Raw genomic sequence first — 19,663 nt, 5'->3', positions numbered from 1 at the left:
TGGCCTGTCTCATCGTTTCCTTGGATTTGTCTGTGTTTTGCTTTTCATCAGACTGCAAGCATTTTTATTTAACCTTCAGTTGAATACTGAAAGAAAGAGGCAAAATGCAGTTCTGCTGGCGGTTCACCCATTCTCCAGGATGGAGAGAGTAGCAGCAACTGTTGCTATGAGTATTTCAAATGACATACTTGGGGCCCATGGAGAGATTATTCAGCCAAAGTTTACATAGTAGGCAGGGAATTATGCTGAGGGTAATACAATCACTATAGCACCTGCATCTCATTTATGTGGTTTCCCTTGCAGGCTTTCCCTATTTTTCAACTCAATGCTAATGTCTGTAAAAACCCAGAGGTTTTGATATACACAGAATTTCTGCATGTTATGGCCAGAGAAAAATACATCGAAGTGAATGTTTGCCTTGGGAAATATATTTTTGCCTAATATAATGGATTGTTTTTAATCGTATCTGTTATAAGTGGAGCAGAGTGAATTTCAGTCTGGCTCATATGAGATGATAGATCAAAATCAAGTCATTCTCAGCACAGCGATTGATGCCGACCTTGAGCTCTGACAGTATGCAGAACAGACATACTCAATTTCATGCACCTCTTTACTATTTCATGCTGCGCTGTGTAGCGTATTTGGCGTTGATTTTTGTTTTAGCAAAACTTCTCTATTAGGAGGGCAGGTTCTTCCTTGTTCTTGGTAAAATTGGAGGCTCTTGATCAAGCTTGGAAACTGGAAAGCAGCTGGGAATGCTTTCTGGGTTCAGCAATGTGCTGCACTGACAGATGCTCATTTTCTAAACCCCCATCCTTCCAGTGGTGTTCCTCTGCAGAGGGAGATGCAGCTGGTTGGACGTGAAGCTCCAGTGACCACTTCCTATCCCTTTCCTCAGTCCAAACTGTTTTTGATCTGCTTAAGCTAAGTTTTGCTTTTGTTTTTGTTAGTTTTCATTCAATAAATGGAATTTAAGATCAAGTCGGAACTCTGTTTGTGCTGTGGTCCAGGGAGTTTGTTTCTTTTCATTCTGCAATCCAGACAGTGTGGCTCGGTGCAACTGAAGGACCCAGATATGTCAAGGGGCAGAATTTGGAGGCTACGTGGGGATTGAATGCTTTTGCTGTGTCTGACAGTCATACTGCTCGCTTTGTTGACAGATGATCTATACAGGAGTGCAATTAAATTTTTATGACACTGCAGATTAATTTGTGGCCTTGCTGCTCTGGTCTGTACTGTAAAATTTACCATCTGTGAACATAAATTTTGGCCATTATGTTAGGTGGACTGCCACTAAACATAGCTTAACCATAAAGATAAGTGAAAGGGGCTGTATTACCATGACTATACTTTTTTATGGGCTACCTGGTTTTAAGAAAGCAAAGGTGAAGCACAGTTTTGAGAATCCTGCAGGACTAATAGATGCATTAGTATCACAAATCCTTGGGTTCTTTGTCTTTTGATGCATAGGAATATTTGTTATCTTCTTTACTGACAAATGTGGCTAAAACATAGTACATGGGGAAAGATGGAAATCATGATGAAAAAAGGAATAACACCAGCCTTTGTGCTACTTACTGAACTAAAGAAGTCTCCTGGTATAGGTGGGAGAGTTGTAACAAGGGGAGGAGAGAGGAGAAAACAATTCTTGCTTGACCGGAAAGATGGAAATATTATCCAGCACTCACTGGGACTGGCTTGTATTTCTTTTGTGGGGTATGGCATTATTCAACTCACAGTTGAGACTCAAAAGGTGTATTTAGAAGAGAAACAAGGGTCATTTTATACAGCAGGAAACCATTTAATAGAAGAAATGAACAATTGTTCCTTGGTTGTAGGAAATAAACCAGGACACTCTTTATAAATAAATGGCCGAGTTCTTGTCCCCTTTTCCAAGTCTCCCTGTTCAAGCCGTCAGCAAGGATGTACGAGTAATGAAGGCTGAGCGCTAACAGCAATTTGTCGAGGCACAGACAAAAAGTGGGTTTGTCAGCATTCATTACACGTCCCTAATATGAATGACCCATCCTTCTTTTATCCACTGTCAGAGCAGACACAGAGACTGGAGATATTCCAGGAATAATAGGAAGGGACTGAGAGCAGGTAATGAATCCCACGCTGGAGAAATGAAAGCGGCTGCAGTCGGGATGTGGCCTCTACTGGGGGGAATGGCAGGGCTGTGCAAAGGGACCTCGCTGCTGCCCAGTGCCTAGGCAACCTCAGGAGAAGGATTATCCGCACCGCGGGACAAAGATCACGTTTTGATTTTTGGATGAGCCAGAACAAGGTGTAATACACAGCGGTTGGCTTTTACTGATTATTCTCGCTGGGAAAAATGATATTAAGGATTTATTTTAATAAACATATATCCATATGGAGGAGGTGATGTCTCCTGCTAAGGAATAAAAACTGCACTGGCCATTAAAACTGACTTACAAGGCTTCTGCCTTAATAATGAAAGATCTGTAGAAGTCTGAGCAGTCGTCTAGAAGGCCAGAAAAAGATCATTAAGAGGATGTCTCCTGCCAATAGCTGCCAAGAGCACATAAGGGAAAGAAAACAGAAGGCTTTAGATCTGGAAATGCATAGAAAATGAGAGTGCAGACTATGGGGAACACAGCCTAGCTGCGGGAGAGGAGCAGGCTCTGCACGGCCTTCATCACTTGGAACCAAACTGTTATCAATGGGGAAGCAGGGCAGGGTTATTACTGGTGAGAGAAGTAAACGATTAACTGAAGCATCACTTTAGGATGAAAATTCAGCAGAAGTGAAAGTGTTGAAAAGGGGAAAAATGTACTTCTGAAATTAATCAGAAGTGCTAATTCAGATTTAGAAATAATTACGGAATTAGGGTATTGCTGGTGACTTGGGAATATTTGTTTTATATTTAAAGGTGTTAATAAACCCAGAATGAATGTTGAAATTGATTATTTCTCTCTAAGTGTACACTTAACTAAATGCAAAATATGAAACACAATGATTACCATTAATTAAAAATACCAAGCACTGCAAGTCTGGAAATACCAGAGAGATCTGGGCAACCCTAGCTCAGTCCCCATGTACATATGCATTTTAACATATTCCTTAATGATAAATTCATGCTATTTTTTTTTCCCAGATATCTTGCCTCATTAGATACATAGACTGTCTAGCTCCCACTGTTTTGTTTTCTTTTCATCGCTGAATGAGGAAGGGAGTAACATCCTTCCAGGACCTTCCTACAAAGGCTGGGGGAGCTCTCAGCAGAATTTTTAGCTCAGATAGACCATTTCTATAAATTCTCTTTCAGAAAGGGTTGAACCATTCTTTTAATTTTCTTATTTCTGAGACAGGCATTTGGCCCAGAAAAAGAAACTTCAGCAGATGAAAGCCTGGCAATGCTCTAACTGTCTTAATAGATGGTGTTTATGTGACAAGATGGTGCGGAGCTATGAATTTCACAAGGATATCATATAAAGTACGATAAAAGCCTGGATTCTTTGTTGACCAAGCTGGAAAAGGCATCCACCCTGGGAGGCTGCACCCGTGTACCAGCCAACCTGCCCTGGCAGCAGCGGTGCCACGCTGCCACTTTCTGTCCATTTTGCATGCTTTAAGAAAACCTTCTTTGTCCTAGGTGCACTGGAGAGGGCGAAGACCCCTTTTACAGTCTTAAAAACAGCTAAAAATGGGCCCCCCCCCCCCCCCAAAAAAAAAAAAAAAAAGCTCCTCTCTAGAGCTTGAACAGTCCTAAAAGCTTTAAAAACCCATGGATATCCGACAGTGAATTAATGACTGAGTGAATCCTGAAAGACCCCACAAGACTACAGTCAATAAAATTTTTTAATGGAATTTTAGATAAAGGTCAACTACCTGCTACAATAATCACCTGCCTGCGATTGCGGGGAATAAAACAGATGAGCAGCAGCCCTGTGCCACTTGCGGAGGGCTGGCAACAGCGCGGTGATGAGCGCTCTCGTACCCAAATGCTTTCTTCCTGTGACTTCTGTCACCCTGTAAAGGGGTCCTGAACACACTGCTGTGTCCACAAACAGATTTGTTTGTTACTGGGAGACTGGGGCAGAGCTTGTTGATGGTGGGAAGTGTCCCTGCTGCCTGCTCCAAGCAGCCCTGGCTTACGGGTTCTCCCTTCTTCCACAGGAGAGGGGAAATGTTGCTAGGAGTTTGAAGGAGGGGTTGACCAAAATGCAGAATTAGATCAAGTTCTGAAATATTTAGCCTCTGTGTGTATTTCACCAGGGTGTTTTTTTCACTGAAGAAGATGAATAGTTTGACTTGGTTAGTTATTTTCAATTTTGATGGTTTGGAAGATTTCACATTTACGGCACGGGGTGGACGGACACTGAGTAGAGCTGGAGTGAAGCAATGCCCTACTTTGCATCAGAATGTGTTTGGTTTCCCTTGAGACCCCACTTTCTCTATTGGAGTCCTGCCAGCAGCACAGCTATCTCATTCATCAGCCCATCTGCATTTATGATCACTAAGGGATGGAGCAATGCTATGTCAATGAATTTGCTGTATCTCATGCTCAGAGCCGTACAGCGGAGAAAAAAAAAAAAAAGGAGAAAAAAAAGGAGTTGTTTGCGCTGATTTTGAAGTCGGGTGTGTGAGAGGTCTTGTCTGTGAAGTACTAAACTACAAGCGGGTAAGCAGGCTGATGTAACTGGTGGCAGTGCATAAGGTTTGTAAGAGGAGCCCCGACAAGCCCTTGTCTGCCAGGGCGTTAGCAGGCACCATGGTATGCGGCAAACGGGGATGATGTGAAAAGCATTTCCTGTGGATTTGGAAGGTGCCAATACAGCACATGACTTGACATGAACTCAGCCTTGTTGACGGTAATTGAAAGAGATTGTACATTTTTAAATGGTTTTGGTTTTACACGCTTGTTCCTAGGCCGATCCCAGCCTGTAAAAGCTTTGACATGACAGCTCCTGCTAATTAACTCCAGGCAGCTCCTGCTTGACTCGATGCTTTGTTTGGAGCTGAGTGTGAACGTGCAAAGCACTGGCAGCAGATGTGGCACGGTCGTGTTGAGAGCAGGGTGAGAGCACGGTTAAAATGCTTGTGAGACAGAGCATGCCTGGCAAAGGCATGTGGATCCTGGGGGAGACCAAGATGCCAAGGATGCCCTTGGTTTGTGGCATCTGCTCAGCTCCTGTGAGGCTGTGTGCCATCAAGGTGCTCTGGGTGGTGATTCCTCATGGGCAAGGAGCTGTGTCAAAGGAGCCACCGATGGTTTGGCCTCTCAGATCTGCACAGGGCATTGCTGCTGCCCGCCTCCAAATCTTCCTTTTGCTCAGGGTTCTATGGCTGTAATATATATATATATAATTTTTCACATTGTACCCAGGTTGGGAACGTGGTTTGGGACCAGTTCCTGTCTTTGAGTGATCATTTCAAGCTCAGGGACGCACAGTGGCTTTTTGCAAGCTGTGTGTCCTACTTAGCGAGCCCCTGGTGGGGAGTGTGGGGGGGAGGTCTTTGTTTTGGACAATATGCTGAGTGGTCTCTGCTTTGTGCTGCCAGACAATGATGGCATTGATCAGCATCTTGTACGGCTCTTCATTAGCTGGCAGTGCAGTAAATCACAGTCTTGTTTAAACAAGTCAGACACAACAGTGGTTCAGTCGTTGCTGCAGTTACTTATGTATAACGAATAGTATTAAAAAGAAAAAGAAAAAAAAAGTATAAAAATGTGTGTACTTTGAAATTTGCCTTCTTCCTGAGATAAATGTTTTGGGCTGTGTATTGCTGTCATTTTATTGTGGTAAAAAAAGCAAAACAGCAGTACTGTCACATGAAGCTGATGAAGTATTGCTTAGAGTGATCACATTGGTCTCAGTTTCCTCGTGTTCCTGCTGATGCAAGAGTTGCTTTTGTCCTTGTGTTTCCCCATAAGTTTTTGCATGGTCTGGTGCAGGAAGGCCAGCATGATGGTTAGCTGGGAGCCTTGAAGAGGAAAGACTTTCAGGAAGAGCAGGAGATGTAATAGTGCAAGGAAATTATTGTTTCTTCTTGCTTTGAGTGCTTCCCACCCCTATTCCCCTTGCAGTTTATACTGTTAAAGAACTCATAAGAAAATCAGGTTTTGGAAAAGGCAGAGCAGGGAGCTGTGCTCTGTGTGGGGCATTTACTGCTTCTGAGAGTTGCCACATGTGCCTTGGATGCCGCACTCGACCAGTGTCTGAAGGAAATCATATTAACAAACTTATTGGATCCCAGGTGAGTCGAAAGAGCTGCAGGAGGAGAAAACAGTGACAAATGAGTCTGCCACCCCAAGGCGCAGTGCATGGTGCTGACTCTTAAAGCTGTTTCACTTCTTGCAGCGTTCAGCCCTGAGCCCTCTGATGCCAAGTGGGCAGCGGAGGCTGGGGAGTGGGGCAGAGCGAGGAAGGTGATGCCTTGTGGCAGTGGAGCTGCAGAAGCCCCCAGAAAGATGGTTGTTTTCTGTGGGGACAGCAGTGGGGGCTCTTCTGGAGTTTCCCCATGCCCAGAGATGATCCTGCCCACAGGGTTTATCTCCCATCTCCCCTGGCTTTTAATCCACCGCTTAAAAGCCCTCCCTCTGAGCAGTGCTGGGCATAAATGTCCTGCACTGAGCAGCACTTCATCCTGTTTTGAGAGTTATATATGAATACATGAGAGAAAAGTGTCTCTAAAATATGTTCTCCTTATGATCCCTGCGCACTTGCTATGTATATTCCCTGCAGAACAGTGGTATTTCAAGGGGCATCTGAACGAGGAGGGTGCTGTCAGGTGGCTGCATTCAAGCAAGCACGTTTGTGGGGCAGATTTGTCATCCCCAGCACTCTGAGCCATCAGGCTTGGCTCCAGCAGGTCTCCTCCTGCTCCTGCCATGCTTTGGTTTAAGCTGCTCATTGGGACCAAAATACATCTTTCTCTCCCAACTGCTCCCCCCCCCTCTTTTTTTTTTCTTAATTTTCCTGGCAATTGAACTTTCTTCGTTGCTTTTTTCTCACTGTGTGGCCCAAGCTTTTGTGGGATTAATGAAGGAGTCATCAAATGCGTTTTCACTGAATCCCCATCTCTAATTGTGCCGGTCCTAGAAGACAGCAAGTGGGAAAGGAAGAGAAGCAAAAGTGAGGAATAGACGGTGCCTTGTTCATGGGCTTTCTAAGCATCTGCTCAAGTTAATGAGGGTCTGGGCAAGAAATGTGCCAAGCAGCCACAGGAAGCACATGTATGAGCGCTTAAATACAGATCCCTGATGGAAGATGGTGATAAAATGCACTGAGTGATGCTTGGGGACATTCTGAAAAGTTTGTCCCATCCTGGGAGGTGGCAGAGGGTGAGGGAGAAGTGGTAGCAGACTGTGAGAATCTGGACCAGGATCCAAGCGCATTGTGAGTTTTAGGTTGCTTTGCATCTGGGAGTTTGGCTCTGTCCCATCTCTAATTTAATTTGTCTGGCCAGAGTCTTCTTGCTTTTACACAGAAAACGGGGTTGATTTAATTGACTTCCGTAGAGTTGCTTAGGATTTGTGCCAGTGAAACTGTTTGAATTTGGTTGTGTGCAAGGCACGTGTGCGTGCAGTGTTCTGGCTTCATATTTCTGGTAGTTGCTGGGAAATTTGCTAGGGGCAGTAGTAGTCATGGAGTGGGTGGATAGGACATGGGTGGATAGGGATCGTTCATGTTTTGTGCACTGATTTTAGTGACACACGGTAATACTAGTAGTACTATCTTAATTATGGCATTTCCTGTGGTTATCTCCATAATGTGGCATAAGTACCTATGCTCTTCAGCTAAGATGACTTTTGACTCATTTGCCAAAGCTAATAAAACTTTAAAAATAATTTAAATCTTTTCAGAAGTATTTGACTGATGCTCTTGGGACCAGTAATCCTTTATTTGCTATGAAGCAGACACAGACTGAATGGTGGTGGTACTGTGGACTCCCTTAACAGTGACCTTATGTGAGATGGAGTGATTACAGCAATTAAACCCTCTTCGCCAAGGCAACCAGGGCTTTATTTCAAACTGAAGTTTTTTTTTTTTTTTTCCACCAAGTGAATCTCTTCTGGATGCATTATTCATTTTTCATTGGAACATTCGGTCTGTATGAGTTGCATGAGCTCAAATTCAGTACTGTTATTTATTTAACATTGCACTGAGGTAACGTCTAGGACAGCCTGCCAAGGGGTCACGGAGTGTAGGGTCCCCGTGCAGCCAGAAGCAGAACACGGCCGTGACCCTTGTCCCAGGGTGAGGTTACTCACTGCATCTCCAGAACAAATTAAGAGTTTGCATTTGCTTTTTGCGTGTCTCCATAATCCGTCCCAAGGAAGTTTGGGGGCCTTTCAGTCAGTGGATGCATGGACCATTATGATTTTGACCATACTTTTAAACTTTCCTACCCAAGTATTTGGAAAAAATAAAAGAAAAAAAAAAAAAAAAAAAAAAAAGTAGGTCATGTCAGCTCAGGCAAAGACTGACTACATTTGGTTGACTTGAATGCTAAACTGGTTGTTGCTGTGGTTCTTGCTTGGAGAGGGGAAGGTCAGCGATCAGAAACGATGGTTAAGGTGGAACATTTTCTCCAGTGACTGTGAAAATTCTAGCCTAGGATATTTTTTCTATTCCCATTTTTAATGAAAAAATGTTAAAGAAGTGTCAGTAACCCTTGCCTTCAATATGCTTCACCTTCATTGTAAGATTAAGTGAGTTCATTGTCTGTTTCTGCTATTATATAAATAGCATCTTGATTGACAAGAAAACTAAAATGATTCTGTTTAAATCTGTACTGCTCTCTTAAGAAATCTACATTCATTATTCCTGGGATGACTGAAAGATTTGCAGTAGTTTATAATCTGGTATAATTTCATTCTTCTTCTTGGTATTATTAATCACCTTGTCATAAAACGTCAGGAGAACTTCATTCAGCCTGCATGATTTGGGCTGAGAATGCCATATTGTAATATTAATGTGTCTTAGGAAATTGGGTAGATATCTTTGCATTCTGGGAACCGTAAAATGGATGAATGATGCTTACAGCTTGCTGAAATTGAAGAATGGTTGAAAGAAACCTGCAGATGTACCACTTTGGGAAGAAAAATGGTCATGCAAACCAGAACTGGTTCAGGTCAATATTTGGTCAGAGACTTCTGAAATTGCAAGTACTGCAGAGGCTGTTCGTGGTTGATTCTTCTCCATGCCAGTGCTAGACTGCTGTCCTGCAGTGGCTGTGGAGATGGCAGTGTTTTGTTGGCGACATGAAACCCAGGTCCCAATTCATTGGTCATTTAAAAATTCTGGGTTGCATTTCACAAGCCCAGAGGCAGTAAACGAGGATCCTGGCTAGGTTTCAACTACAGTCATTACAACGTGCCAATGTGCCAATACAGTAGTTACAATTCTGCCTGCCTCTTAAATCACATCCGCTATTTTTCACTTCCTTTGCTAAACTGTTGTGTCCCCCATGCTGTCGTTGATGATGGTAGTTCTAATGCTCGGCCTATTTATATAATGTTATTTTATCTGTAATGTCTTGCAAAGTTTTTACAAGAAACGTCTGTCATTGCTTTCGTTTTACAAATTACTATTTTTATTGCTCATGTTCCAGTGATCCACCTCAAATGTGTGATGCTTCCCAGAAGCAGAAAGGCTTCTACCCCTAAACTGCTACTTTGAACAAAGACCATGGCACCAAGGGGTGTTCCTGCCCTTTCCTTTAGCTCTCTCACCAGGACAGAAAAGTTTGTAATGGCCAAAATACCCAACAGGTAGGCAGGGAGGTGCCCTTCTGTGCACTCATCCCGTGCTGCCCCCAGGATTTTGATGCCTGTTTCATCTTTCCAGGGGCTCTGTCTCCCCTCTGTTTGTCCCACAGCGACCCTGGCTTTTCCCAGTCCCCCTAGATCTATCCATTTCCCTCCATCCCTGCCCTGGGGAGGATCTGGGAGGACTGCGCAGCCCTGGATCCGCGCCCAGGCCAGGAGAGGGCAGCGCGGCCTTGTGCCTGGCCTTGTTCCCGCAGCAGAAACCCGGGTGGTTGGAGGGGTCCCTGCTGGGCCAGGACGAGTCCTGGGGCTGGTGGATGCCCCTTTCGGGGGCACTTCGCTGTCAGGGATCCCCTGAACACAGCCAACACATTGCCTCAAAAATGCTCCTCTAGGGGGAAGCTGGGCAACTTATTTACCCTCTGGAACAAGGCTTCTGCCAGGGGCTGGAGAGCTGGCGGCCTGGAAGCCCCCTCCAGCCCCCGGCCATATTTCACCTGCCTGAGGTATCTGCATGTCCTGGCTGTCTGCTTACGTATGCAGCCCTGTCAGAGGGAGCCTCACTACCCAAAATAGAATATGTAACGTGTGCCTCCCCCTTCACTTGCTTAAATGAGTTTTGAAAGCTGTGTGTTTTCTTTTTATGAATGCGCTGTGCTGGACATTGGGAATGATCTTGATAATGCGATCTGCTCTGCTGGTCTGTAGGCTAAGGAACTGTAAGGGACCTCATCTCTCTGCAGGGCAACTTTCTTTTTGGTCTTAAAAAACAATGGAAATGTAACTGGTGTTCAGCCTGGCGGTGTCTTAGCAAACATATTAAGGGCTTCATTTAATAAAATCATACTGCACTTTCATAGGCAAGAAGCAGAATAGAGTTGAGTCTTTTTTAATATGTCCTTTGTAAGGCACTTGCAATCTGTCTGTATGTGAGGCTCATTCTCAGTTTTATACTTTAGGAGTCAGGGAGATTTAGTGCTGCATTTTCTAAATTGTGCACTGCTTCTTTTGGAACTGAATGGAGAGGGAAATGTATCTTAATGTTACACAGACATGAAACAATTTTATTATTATTATTATTTTTTTTCCCAAATGAAAAGTTAAGCATTTGCAAGAAAAACGTTCTTCACAGAAATTTCAATTTTGTTAAAAACACATTTTCTGTCAGAAAATAACGGTGCTGGATGAGCTCTAATCATAAACCAATTTGTGCATACCATGGGAATGGACTTTTTCTGTCTTTTGTTATAAGTCATGCTGGAAGGGCTGCCACTGGGCTACAAGAGCATAGATATTTTCACACTGGGATTTGTGTCTGCTTGAATTATGTGAATAACTCCATTGAAATACAACTGGGAAAAAAAAAATCACGACTTGCTACCAAAAATGTTGCATTTTACTCCATTCAGTGATATTTGGTGACCAGCTCCATGTATTTTTCAGACTTTTTTGAATGCTTTGTTCTGAGATACCCCCCTCTGTGTTGTGCCTCGGTGCCGCTGCATGGGGCCAGTGCTGGCGGGGTGCCTGGTACCGGGTTACCAGCCGCTGCAGCTGGCCATGCACAGGCTGGGCGCGAGCTGCCCTCAGGGGCACAGGCACTGCACAGCACCCTGCCGTCCTGGATCAGTCCCAGCTGGGGAGATCAGTAGGTGCACTAAAGCATGCAAATTTAAAATTGGCTTTGAGGAATATTGAGTGGTGTTTTTCCCTGAAATGAGCTGTTTCTCTGAACATCTCTGCCAGCTAGCTTGCTTGGGAGAATATTTGCAGAAATGGAATGCAGAAGTGCTATGAACACAGCCAAATTGAATACATTTACAGATGTAAAAGGCTTGGATTTTTTTAGGCTTGTAAAACTCTTTGTGGTGAGGACTGTCGCTTCCTGTAGATTTATAGTGTCTTACATAGCAGGTCCCTAAACACATTGGCCTTCAGGTCCTACTGCTGTCTGATTTGCTAAATGGTCACGGTACCAACGCTGGTCCCACCCCACTTATAGACCTGCATTTTTCTGAGGCAGTGTGGGTACCCTTTATTCTCTCCAGTCTGCAGTCATGCTTGATAACAGTGTGAAAATTGGATTTGTCAACTAGTAATCCCTTGGTGATCAATAATTAGTTGTAATTACGCACTGTTTAAGTGCTGTGGAGAGAAAATTGAAGTTTATGGCCGGAGTAGGAAATGAAGAATGGCAGGTACACCAAACCATTTGGTGTAAGAGAAATTCATTTAAAGAACTGAATTTATATAAGGAATGGCGTGATAAAACTGACTTCTGTAGCAGGGCCATGCCATACAGCTGCAGGGGTAGCATTTAAGCCAAGCAAGCTACTATGGTCCTTTGTGAGCTTGCTGACTATAAAGCGTCACAATTTGAAAGTCTCCTCAAAATGTACCCAAAATGAGATGTTATGAATGAGCACTTATTTGTAAAGAAATATCCTTTGAAACTTCTATTGTGCTTGTAATCAAAGATCCTATTCCCACCCTGGTTTATTTATTTTTTCATTCATGCCATGAGAAACCTAAGTCATTGCTTGAATTTGCACTCATGGATCTGCTGTCTCTTTGCACTTGATCTGAAAAAGTGCAAGCCTGGATGCATGGTTTGGTTTCAGATGGAGGAAGAAATGTCAGATTCCACTTCTCTTTGCTTTCTTCTCTTCTCAAGAGAGCAGAACAGGCCAGGTTTCCTGACAGGCAGAGATGTTTCTCCAGCTGTTATTCCAGCTGTATTTGTGGCAGCTCTGAAAATCCAGTGGTGCGTGTCCTTGGCTTTCTGTACAGACTTTGCAGTTAAATTTGCCACTAGTAATTCTTCCTCAGTTGAGAAACCAGAGAGGGTCTCTGTATATGTATGGGTGATTTCTGCTATCTCCTATATCTGCTTGTCATTCTCTAAATAGACATGTAAATGAAGCTGCTTAACTGCAGGAGATGGGAGTGAAATAGCTGGAGAAGACCTATGGCTCAGTGGTATGTAAGAAAGAGACAGTGAAATTTACGGTTTCTGAAGGACCAGTGTATTTTTAAGTTTCTTATATTCCTACATTTCATAGCCAAGATTAGCGGATTGTTGACAGCTCTATGATATATTTGCTGTCACCTGGCTGGAGTCCGAAGCAAGTGATAAATTTTTATTCTGAATGAGCTTGTGTGATGTGCAATGACAGATGTATTTTTGTTAATGTAAGTATGTAGCGTGTCCTATGGTTGGGGATTTTGGTGCTATTCTTGGTGTGGTCTTAGGTGATTTGCTTGCTTTCCTTGTGCTTCTGTTTTATCATCCAAGAAAAGATGGAGAAAGTGACACATTCTTCATTTTGCTGTGATGTCTCATTCTTTTCCTGCAATGTTGGAACCTTACACAGGCTCGCATCCTTTCTATTGAGTTCAGTAAAGACCGTCTGCTGGCAGGAGGCAGTAAGTGCAGAAAGAATCCAACGTTTCCAGTTGCTGTTACTGAATTTCATGTATCCTGGGATACATCATGCAAACTTAGATCCAAAAACTTTAAGTGTTTTGGAATGAATTTTGGTAATACTATAGCCTGGGAAGAATCCCCTCCCAGAACATGTATTCAGTGTGGAAGATGAGGGACAGCGTGAATCAATTTTGGCCTCATATGACTGAACACCTAGAGTAAGTGAATTTGCAGATTTTGCCATGCCAGTAAAACTAGAGCTATAGATTGCCAAATTGTATTCAAATGAAGAAGAAAGATAAATGATAGTTTATTGGATTCCCTCATCTTACACGGTGTCAAAATTTATCGCAACAAAATGAAATATGTCTTCCCCATGCCTTTTAAAAGGTCTCACATATATCAGCATTAGTAAGATGTAACAGTGTTGGAGCTGGCATTCTGCTGCATGAGAAAAATTAGAGTCAGGTGAATTGACTTTGCTTGCAGTGGGAAAATGAAGAAAAGTACAGTGGTATACCCCGAATTCGACGGGGCTCCTGTTTGCTGCTGGAGCTGGCTGCAGACTGTGCTGGAGCTGTTGTCATCCATGGCAGATCAGCGGGTGAAATGGGGCCACAAACGGTGTTTGAAGCCACTGCAAAGAGTGCAGGAGTAGCCAACGTGCAGCTGGGAACTGGGAGGTCAGTTTAGGTCTGGAAATTGCCTATTGCTTGCAACAACAGCTTTTATCAGCTTAAAACCCAGGAATTTTAAAAAGTAAGCAATCACTTTATTCCCTGGAATAGGAACACTGAATTTTCTCACTGAGGACCATTCAGAAATGTATGCAGACTAACTACTTCAGTTCTTCACCTGGAGGATACAAGCAGCTGTTTCCAGGCCGGGTAATACGTGCCCGTTTGATGTGACTGCTGGGAGGAAGCAAGCGGAAAAGAAATTCTTGGTGAAGGCTGCTGAGCCTGCCAGCAAGGAGGATAGAGAAAAGTGCAACACTGCAGCACAAAAACATTTGAAAGCAATTTTTCTCGTGTGTGCAGCATGGGAACCATAGGAAGCCATCCCTTCCCTTCAATCAAATGGTCAAGCGGGGCTCTGCTCCCGAGGGTGCGCATAGCATATGTGCAGCAAATGGACTCGTGCAGGGCTCGCGCTGTCTGTTTTCTGTAGCTGGCTTGCCATGGGGGAGCTTGGCAAAGGACAGTTCGTTTTTGTGGAAAACAGTGCTCTGTAAGGGGATTTCACAGTACATGCATATGCGGACTCCCCGGATCAGGCCTGATTAATGGATTTGGCCAGAAAACTGAAGAGAGCAGCCAGTCTGGGAAGTGGCACTGCTGTCCATGTGAGTCCCTCTGAGAGCTTGGAGCATCTGTGCCATTCAAACTACTAAGGAGGGAGCAGCAGCAATCTTAAAAGGTGTGAAAGAAGAAGAGAGATGTATATACAGCAGGTAGATGTGTAAGAGAGCAAAGCCCCCACCTCCGAGGAATTATGCATTTTTACTATGCTGGAGAAATGTTCAAACTATATATAGAAATGGGTCCTTCTGAATTTGAGGGCAGAGTTTGAATGGTAGAATGTAGCAAACAACAACAAAAGCAAAAAATAAATAAAAAAATAAAGAGTATGTATAAGTAAAATGCATACTTTAAACTTCATGTGGCATGGCTATAGGTAAAATGCATACTTAAACTTCATGTGGCATGGGTTTAGATTTCCTAGATGTGTTTTCTGGGGTTTTAAACCCTTGACGCTTCTAGAAAGCAAGGGATTTGGTGCCAGAAGTCCATCATGTTGTATGGCCTATGCCATTTTCACATACCTTGGGGTGAAGGGTACAGGAATTTAAAAGATTGCAATTCTATTCATTCTTTTGACTCTAAATACTATCATTCTATTCATTCTTTTGACTCTAAATAGTCCAAAGCAAATGCATTTCTAGCAAGGGAAGTATCTGTGTCTATACACAATTTACTCTGAAACAGCTTAGTTGTTTATGTAAATTATTTTGCCCTTGTGTTGCAAAAACTGAATTGTAGAATGATGCTGGGAAAACCAGAAGAGGAGAGAGAAGGAGAATTAGCTGGGAGAGCAGATCTTGCTTGTGGAAACTGAGAAGCATCAAGAGGCAGAGAAGCTCTTGTGCAGTTGGCATGTTGAGTTCAGCCTGGGCAAAAAGCTTGAGGGTTGCGTCTGTCCTGCAATAACTTGAAATGTGCTCCGTGTGGAGCTGGCATACTCAAGGCTTGTTTTAGCATATCTCTGTTTCACCAGGCAGGCAAGGGGCAGGAGCTGCCCAGCCTATGGACATCTCGTCTGGGTTTGCTTCTTCCGTGGTGGCTTTCTGCTGCCTGGCTTCTTGCTCAGCCCACACATCCTCCTACATCAAGGGTAAAGATGCTCTCCAAAGCACCTCCAACACTTGGATGTGCTTAGACATCAGAAAGGGACAGTGTACCTCTCTTGCTACAGACAGTCGTGGTGATTGCTTGCCTTAAGGGGGAGAGCATATGTGCAGCAAATGGACACTTATATAACCCTATTAGCTTATATTGTACGATTTCAACTGTTGGTTTGCCACAGGGAGTTGGAGAAGAAGAATTAGGTAATATAAATAGAAATATGACATCCTCAAAAAGAGCACCATTCAGCACATATTGCTGGCTGGCCTCATGGTTCAGAGCCGATAAGCAAATTTGGCCTGGATCCTGTTGCATCGTTTTACGGTGGCACCAGCATAGCAGAAGAATTGGCACTATCAGCACAGGTGGATGCTGCGGATGTGATTCCTGCTATCCGTTGCCTGTGGCTCTGGCTGTGGGAACCTGCCTCTCTGTGGCAAAAACCTCTGGCCAAATTAAGTGTGATTAATTTTGATTACAGACCATTCCAATTGAAGTGACTCTCAAGATGAATTTGTCCCGTGCGTGCTTTAAATGGCAAGTTGCACAGAAGCACTCCTGCTAATGTATCCTCCAGGTTTATTTCAAATATCCTTTTTCTTTCTTTCAGTGATTGATTCCTTGAACAAATGCAGATACTTTGCATTAACTCCCTGCAGGGCTTCTATGCCATATTTTTGGCTTTTGATTGGCATTGTGGAAAACATAAAAGCATCGTGCAAAAGTCCTGTTAAGAACTCATTTAAGGGAATATTTGTGTGAGGACCCCAAGATTACGTGATGGATTTTGACGTGTAGAGAAACTTTAACAGGTTGAAGTGCTGGAGTGAAAAAAGAGGTAATAGTATTGTCCGTTCACCACTGCAAGGAGCTGTTGCATACTATTAGATTTAAAGAAAAGGAAAGTACAATGGATGTACTTGAAAGCCAATTCTTCCCACTGTTCTTTTCATTTGTCTTGTGAATGTTTTGTGGGACTGACTGAAGGCTTTGTCTGGTTAGCAGGAGCCTCTTGGCTTCCTAATAGCAGTGCAGAAGGTATGGTACAACAGTTTTTATTTTTTATTTGCCTACTTATTTATTTTTTAAAAGGAGTGTTTACAGAAACCTGGGAAACTGTGTTTTGACCCAGGCTTTAAGAAAACCCACCTGTGTTTCATGCAGTCTTCTGAAAGTTCACATGTTGAGAAGCACTTCTCACCACGAACAAACTGCCAAATGCATTTGAAATGGAAAATTTCTGATTGAAATGGGCAGCTCAGAGCCTCCAGCTGCTGGTGACTGTATTGCAAAACAATTGCAACATTTGCAATCTCTTTGAAGAAGCTGCTTCTCTAACAATGGGGACAATTTTAAATATTTAATTGGAAGTGGTTGGTTTTAAGTAATAAAGAGCCCTGCCTTTTTCCTCTCTTTGTCTAATTAACACAGGGTGGGGGCAGCCAGAGATCCATCATGAACGCTGAAGATAAATCATTTCACAGTCTTACAGATTTCTGCAGAGAAGGAAAGATATTTGGAAATGTGTAGGTTTATATGAAAACACTATCTTGAAGACCTTCATAAGGGAATAAGAAAATTTCTGAGGAGGGATCATGAGCAGAGGAAAATGACATTTTTATTTAGTTATTTTTTAATTTGCAGGCAGTGATTGAAGTGAGCAGGGAGCTGCCCATTGCATGGCAGGCAGCACAGCTCTGAGGCTGGAGCGCTGGCCAGGGGCACAAACTTGAGCTGGGTTTCTTCTTGTGCTGATTTTCTTTGACATTTTTCCCCATTTTTGGTTAGGGTAGATGCTGGCTCACCTTCCTGTGACCTCTACTCACCTTCAAGCTCTGTGGTGGGGCAGTTTGTGTTTGGGGGATTCTTGGTGGGAAAAAGAGACAAAGAGGTGTGTTTTTCCCCACGTTTGATCTCCAGCTCCTCTTCTACAGCTTGTTTGTGAGTCTCCAGCAAAGCATTTGCCAACTCCCCAGCTGCTTGTGTCAAAGGTAGGACTTCAGAGGAAAAAGTATTGTGCTGCCAAGACACAAGCTGATGGTAGCAGGAAAAAGAAGGGCTTTGAGTCCACCTCTGTGTCCCTTAAAGGCCTTCCTGGAGGTGGAGAGGCTCTTTGTTGCTGAAATACCTCTGCCACCAGGTAAATGTGGGCTTGAAAGTTATCCTTATAAATCCTGACAACTATTCCTGTTGGAAACTCAGTCAGTACCACACTGTGAATTCAGTCAGGTTTTCCCTTGACATGCTCTGAATGTATTAAGTGATGAAATGTCAGTCAATCAAAGCAAATTTGCACTTATTCCAGAAAGAAATCTGAATAATTAGCTGTTATAGTGGTGGTGATGGGTGAGCAGAGATTTTCATAGTTACTTTGCAGTGTAATGAAAGTCCTGAAGAGTCACGTGGCCCTCCCAGCTAATGCAGTGATAAACATGCCATCACCAATTGTTTTCTTATTTCTAACCATTGTTTTGTCCAAGCTTAAATCACACTGTTTGTGTCTGCTTGGTTCTTGTTTACAAATGAATGTTTTAACCTAATAAGGGTCCTGACTCCCTGGTTGTATTTCCAGGTACCCTTTGCAGAATTCTCTTCCTGAGCTGAGAAGACATTAGGGGATGAGAACAGGGCCTTCTGGCATCAAGGAAATCTCTTGTTTAAGTAAGCTGCCTCATGTCTCAAGTCACCTTAAAGAAAGTAGGCTATTCAGTAAACAAAAGAGAAAATCTGCCTAGTACCTATTGGGTTTCTTCCAGCAGGCACTGCTGTTAATCTGCCTGATGTAGAAATGGGCACCCTTTAAGAAGCAGCAATCCAAAATTAATTTCTGTAAATGTATTCACTCTTTGAAGACACCCTGCTAAGGACTTGAAACCTGAACAGGCTGAGGCCTTTGGGAAGCTTTTCCAGCTCAGGAAGAAGTCTGGAGTCGTAGTGGTGTCGGGCATGTGGAGCTGAAATATTTGCATTTGTTGCAGCCGCTTTGGCGTAGCCCTTCACGGCGCATCGCTTTGCTCAGGAAATGCAGCTTGAAGGCACTGACCTCTCTTTGCCTTGGTGCAGGTCACCATATCCTGAGGCTATGTTCATGCCAGTGAGAACTTCCAGGGAAGAAAGAATCTCAGGATTTGGCTTAAAGCCTAACTGCAGCTGGCTTTGTGGATAAAATGCAGGTGGTTTATCAGAGCGAGCGCTGTGGAGCTGGCTGCTGATAGGGGCTCTTCTCACCCACCTTCACCCCCTCTCCACAGTGTACGATGAGTTTGGAGTGTTCCAGGGCCATTTCCAGAGCATTGTGATTCACCAATAATTGCACTGCTTTAAATCTATTGTTCATTTACTTTTCATAAAAGTCCCCAGCTTTAAAGCTTGCTTTTAAACTCTTATTTCATTCAAGCTTATATAGTCTGTGGGAAAAAAAAAAAAAAAAAAAAAATCCTATGCACTTTTGTTGTCTTTTAGCATCTGCTTCATTATCTGTTGTATTTCAATACTTATTTATTCCAATGAAGGAATATAAACGTTGAAACATTCTGCAGGAAGCTAAATGAACTGCCAGCAGTAAATAGCATTTTTGATTAATTTAATCATTTTTCTTTTTGTTTGCAAATCAATTATAAATATGCTTAGATTTTTACAACTTTGGTTGCTATTTGAAATTATTCTGCAAAGAGATTATTTGAATTATTTCATACTGGGTAGGCTTGCAGGCTTTCATTTGATCAGCTATGAACTTAATGGTGTTTTTTCTAATAGTAGTTTTTCTGTTCATGAAGTATGGTTTGGCTGACAGTGCAGGGTCTCCTGATGCATTGAATTTCACACTTTCTCTCTCTGGATCAGATTTTAAATGATTTGTAGGAGTTAAGTGAATATCAATTTCCATGTTGTTTTATTTGTAACTTTTCAAAATTCCAAGCCTTTGTCCATCTGTTCATTTTAAGATTCAAATTTATGGTCTGCATTCAGATTGCAATGACTTTTTCCCCCCAGTATGTTGTAATAGTATATCCTGTCCATTTATTAGATTTTTCTTTATAAGAAGTTTTTAATATAGCACTCTCAGAAGCATGTGCAACGTATGAAAACTGG

General features: G+C 43.0%; 1 protein-coding gene across 3 annotated transcripts in view; it reads left to right on the top strand.

Moving 5' to 3' along the window:
• Nucleotides 1–19,663, top strand: part of LOC118174884 (transmembrane protein 132B-like) — a 244,473-nt gene that overhangs the window by 62,225 nt on the left and 162,585 nt on the right. The window lies entirely within an intron of this gene.

Source organism: Oxyura jamaicensis, chromosome 15 (genome assembly GCF_011077185.1).
Source record: "Oxyura jamaicensis isolate SHBP4307 breed ruddy duck chromosome 15, BPBGC_Ojam_1.0, whole genome shotgun sequence".
Lineage (NCBI taxonomy): Eukaryota > Metazoa > Chordata > Aves > Anseriformes > Anatidae > Oxyura > Oxyura jamaicensis.
Note: the sequence above shows the minus strand (reverse complement) of the source record. Positions and strands in the feature narration are given on the sequence as shown.